At 43.8% G+C, this 5,614-nt stretch overlaps 1 pseudogene across 1 annotated transcript; it reads left to right on the top strand.

Annotated features, from left to right (window-relative positions):
* Positions 1-334: 334 nt before the first annotated feature.
* LOC311250057 (E3 ubiquitin-protein ligase TRIM39-like) lies at positions 335-1,927 on the top strand (annotated as a pseudogene). The gene is made up of 2 exons: positions 335-443; positions 539-1,927. The product of its transcript is annotated as an E3 ubiquitin-protein ligase TRIM39-like (transcript).
* Positions 1,928-5,614: the final 3,687 nt, after the last annotated feature.

The following is a 5,614-nucleotide window of genomic DNA, read 5'->3' on the forward strand; positions in this document are numbered from 1 at the left end:
TGATATTATCAAGTTAATATATTTTGAGGTTAATATTTCCTCCAGACAGTTTCAGAAAATGATTAACCTTTAATATAAGTAATAATATAATAGAGAACACTACAGTTCAGGCAGTGCTGGTGCTGGTTCTCCCATCAGATTACATTCCCAGCAATGAATCAATACTTTGGACTGAAACACTCCCCTGAGTCACATGTGAACCAACAGCATTCAGCAGAGGTCTGACAAAGCTCCGCCCCCACCTGAGACAAACCAGGAAACAGTTTGTCGGTGTTTGTGTTTGTGTGTGTGTGTGTGTGTGTGTTTGTGTCTCTTTAGTAAATAACCACAAGCAGACGATCAGATTCACCTTCAGACTGAACTAACAACGTCCTCTGAGTGAGTTCATCTACAGGAGAGAGGAGGAGGAAACTACAACGCTGCAGACGCTCCACACACTGAAGGTCAGTCCGACTAGAACCAGAACTCAAAGTAAACTTCAGTGAAGTGAAGGAAGAAGTGGAGCTGTGATTGACTGCACTGTCTGCTGTGTTCCCAGCATCACTCAGAGACAAAATGGCTTCCAGATTAGAGGAGGATCTCTGCTGTCCTGTCTGCCTTGACATCTTTAAAGATCCTGTCATCCTGTCATGTAGCCACAACTTCTGTAAAGACTGTCTGCAGAGCTGCTGGGCAGAGAAGGAAATCAGAGAGTGTCCAGTTTGTAAGAGAAGATCTTCAAAGAATATTCTACCTCCTAACTTGGCCTTAAAGAACCTGTGTGAGACCTTCTTACAGGAAAGAGATCAGAGAGCTTCAGAGGGTCTCTGCAGTCTGCACTCTGAGAAACTCTTCTGTCTGGACCATCAGCAGCCGGTGTGTCACATCTGCAGAGACTCCGAACAACACACCAACCACACAGTCAGACCCATCGATGAAGCTGCACGACAACACAAGAAGAAACTTCAGGAAACTCTGAAACCTTTAAAGAAGAAGTTAAAGGTTTTTGAAGAAGTTAAAGTGAAGTTTGATCAGACAGCAGAACACATGAAGGTCCAGGCCCGACACACAGAGAGGCAGATTAAGGAGCAGTTTAAGAAGCTTCACCAGTTTCAAGAAGAGGAAGAGCAGGCCAGAATGGCTGCACTGAGGGAGGAAGAGGAGCAGAAGAGTCAGATGATGAAGGAGAAGATGGAGGCTCTGAGCAGAGAGATAGCAGCTCTTTCACACACAGTCAAAGCCACAGAGGAGGAGCTGAGAGCTGAAGACTTCTCATTCCTGCACAACTACAAGGCTGCAGTGGAAAGAGTCCAGCAGCACCCCCTGCTGGATGATCCACAGCTGCCCTCAGGAGCTCTGATAGAGCAGGCCAAACACCTGGGCAACCTGAGCTTCAACATCTGGAGCAAGATGAAGGACATGGTCTCCTACACTCCTGTGGTTCTGGACCCAAACACTGCTCATCCAATACTCATCTTGTCTGAAGATCTGACCAGTGTGACAGGAGGAGATGAACAGCAGCTTCCTGATAATCCAGAGAGGTTTGATTGTTACCTCTCTGTCCTGGACGCTGAGGGCTTTTACTCAGGGACTCACAGCTGGGACGTCGAGGTTGGAGATAGTACTTGCTGGTCACTGGGTGTGTTAGCAGGGTCTGTCCAGAGGAAGGGAGACATACTGTCTGGATTATGGAGAATAATGTTATGCGAAGATAAATACTCAGTGTGGTCACCATCAGCTCCATCCACTGTTCTCGTAGTGCAGAAGAAGCTCCAGAGGATCAGAGTGAATCAGAGGAAAGCTGTCGTTCTCTGATCCTGATACTAACACACACCTACACACCTTCAAACACACTTTCCCTGAGAGGGTGTTTCCATTCATTAACACTGGGGATAAAGTGAAGATATTACCCCTGAAGGTGTGTGTGACAGTGGAACAGAGCAGTTAAATAAGTATTTCATGGGGGGTGCTAGTGAGCAGGCCATGGCGTAGGTTGTGTTTTTTTTTTCTCAGCTCCTCCACCTTCGCTTGTTTTAATAAATAATTGCTTTTTTTTTTAACCGTTGACAACGGCAGATAACTCATGAAGCTCTAAATAATGGTCAAGTACAAGAAACCGAGGCTGGGGGCGCAGGGTGGTCCTCCAGTGGATGATTGTGACAACTCTAGCCTGTGGAGTGAGCTAGCTAGCGCCGCCGACTCATCAAGGTCAGCTAGCCCATGGACGGCACCGCGGATACGACGACGGAGGGGTCCTCCTCGCCCATTAGACGGATGGAAAACTCAATGAACACAAGGTTTGACAACTTGGAGACAGCCCTCGCTGGGGTAAAATTCGCCCTAGCCGCAAATTCATCCCGCATCACCAATCTAGAAGAGGCCCGGGAGGAGCATGAGGAACGCCTCGCTGACCTGGAGAAAGTTTGCAGTGAGCTGCGGACCGAGAATAAACTCCTTAGAGCCAAACTGAGCGACCTTTTTATTTAAGATTGCTGCCGAACTGAGGATTTTGGATAACGTACTGTGTTAATTACTGGAAAACAGAGTGTTTTAATAATTAGCCTATTGTGTGAGGGTGGAGCAGAGCTGGATTGGGTGCTTAGCTTGTAGCTTAGATCTGTGTATGGACCCACTGCCCAGCGGTTCCTCTATAATGGGGGGGGTTACTGATTCCCTTTTATTGGGAAATGGGGAAACAGGGAGGGTGGGGAATTGTTCATTTTCTTTTGGTTTTGTGTGTAGTACTCATGCACTGTTTGTCTATAATGGTGTCCTGCATTCTGGTGTTGTTGGGGTGTCATGAGTGGTCGCAACAATAGTTCTAATGGGAGTAACATTATCAATCTAACTTCTTGGAATGGTTTGAACAGCCCAGCCAAAAGAGCTAAAGTTATCTCCCATCTGCGAGATCTACACTCCAACAATATGTTCCTGCATGAGACACACATTAGACACACAGATGCCCGGAAATTGAGATGCAGTTGGATAGGACAAGTCTTTCAGTCAACTTTCTCAGCTAGGGCATGTGGCGTGGCCATATTAGTGAAGAGAAATATTCCTTTTCAACAGGTATCCACTAAAACCGATCCAAATGGTCATTTTATAATTGTGACCGGCACTATTCTGACTCTTCCTGCCACTTTGGTGAATGTCTACGCACCAAATTTTGACAACCTAGGCTTTTTCCGTGTTGTTTTCAGTCTCATTCCCGATTTATCAACAACCAATCTGATTGCTGGAGGTGAATTCAACTGCATTTTAAACACATTTATGGATGGATCTGTCTCACGCCCAGTCAGTCCTCTAGACTCTACATCTGTGCTAAATAATCTGATGAAATCACTGGACCTTGTTGATATCTGAAGAACATCCCACAGTAAGAGTAAGAGTATTCTTTTTTTTCACATGTTCACAGCACTTCACACAAGGATTGATTACTTCCTGACTGACTCTAAACCAACACCTGCGATTCGCTCATCAAAATACCACAATATCCTAATCTCAGACCACAGCCTGGTTACCATAGGTGTCGATGTTGGATGGCAGAGGCCCCATTACAACTGCCGGTTCAATGCAAAGTTGCTTAATGATGTAGGATTCTTTGAAAAATTCTTTGTGGGAAGTCTTTAAGGTAGTAGTAAGAGGATTTGTAATATCATATGAAGCCGCACAAAAAAGGCAGAGAAGAACTAGACAGCCAGAAGTAGATCTGCATCAGTTCTTACTAACTGAGGGATCTCCCCCTTTCAGTCTGTTCCGTGGTTGTCGGCAGGGTACCCTCTAAGCCCCTTGCTGCCAAAAAGTTTGGGAATACAATAAATTGGCGGAAATGTGAATTTATGCCTTTAGCTGAGGGTCTAGACTCTGAGTTCCTCAGCAGTCTCCCAGTTAAAGTTACTGACCAAATGAAATACTTGAGAACCACTGTCCCCAAACAATCAGACCTGCTTTATAAATTGAACTATAAAGTTATGATTGATAAACTCAAGAATGGTTTTGACTACTGGCGAACACTCCCCTTGTCAATGATTGGCCGAATTAACTCCATAATAATGGTGACCTTGCCTAGGTTTCTGTACTTGCTTCAGAGCCTACCGATCTTTCTACCCAAAGCCTTTTTTAAAACACTAGACTCAATAATCATACCATTTATCTGGGGCTACAAAACACACCATATAAGTAAAAGACATATTTGCAAACCTAAAGACTTGGGAGGACTGGCTCTACCTGTGTTCCAGCATTATTACTGGGCGGCCATTGCCCGGGCTCTCACCTACTGGCAGAAAGCATACTCTGAAGAGATGACAGACACAACCCCGGCATGGGTAGCTATAGAGCAGGACATTGATGGCACTTCTATTCCAGCGCTTCTCCATGCAGCAAAAAAAAACCTCTTGGATCATTTAAAGGGATTGGTTTTCTAGTCAAAAACTCATTAAAGGTTTGGTATCAAATGAAAAAAAACACTTCAATTACCAAACACTTCCATTTTAACCCCCATTTGTCACAATCATGCATTTCCCCCTTCACAGCTTGATGCTGTTTTTTCGGCCTGGAAGAGAAAAGGTCTTGTTACCATCAAGGATCTAGACTCTGAAAATGCAGTTTCCTCATTTGCTCAGCTTAGGGGTAGATTTGCACTGCCATCATCAGATTTTTTTTAGGTGCCTACAAACATTTCAAATTTTGAAACTTATAGTTCTCCTGATGAACTTCACTGCTCACTGACCGCTGAACCTGATGCTAAACAGTTGGTCTCTAAATTTGTAAATGTGTATGCTGGTTGGTCTGCTCCATCTACTGAGCATCTGAGTGCAGCTTGGGGGAGTGAGATTGGAGTAGAAATTTCGGAAGGTACATGGGCTAAATGTCTTCAGAGCATTCGCTCCTGCTCAATTAACTCAAGACATCCATTAATCCAGTACAAGGTCATACATAGACTCCATTTTTCACATGTTGAACTACACTCATTCTACCCTTCTTCATCACAGCTCTGTATTAGGTGCAAACAATCTGATGGAACACTTGCTCATATGTTTTAGTTCTGTACCATACATACATTTTGGTCAGAAGTCTTTCAGTGCTATTCCGATGTATACCGACATAGTCTTCCACCCAACCCAGAAACGGCCATTCTAGGCTGGTCATCACAGCTACAATCCCTGAGTCACTCCAGGGTTTTGTCAATCCGATATGGAATGGTCATTGCAAAGAAAGCAATTCTTAAGGTTTGGAACAAAGAGCTCTCCCCATGTTTTGAAGCCTGGCTCACAGAGTTCTCCAGTACACTGTACATGGAAAAGATCCAGTATGAGTTATCAGGGAAAGCGAGTAGATTTAAACAGATATGGCAGCCCTTCCTTGACTACATCTCAACGCAGAGGTCCCCTCTTTAATAGTCTAAATGCTATTAGTTTTCCATCTATTCTTTAAGTTTCACAAGTGAATCCTGGTTAAATTGTTTGTAATGTGTTCATTCTGATTTGATTTTTATTATTTATCTTCTTTTTTGCTTCAAATAGAGCATTATTAGTTTGTGGTGGTGATAATTACAATTTAAAGAGGTTTTCTCAGCCATGTTTGTGACAAAGAACATAAAACTTGAATCATATTAAACGTCAAGTTTGAACATATC

Source organism: Pagrus pagrus, assembly GCF_965226575.1.
Source record: "Pagrus pagrus genome assembly, chromosome: 21".
In the NCBI taxonomy this organism is placed as follows: Eukaryota; Metazoa; Chordata; class Actinopteri; order Spariformes; family Sparidae; genus Pagrus; species Pagrus pagrus.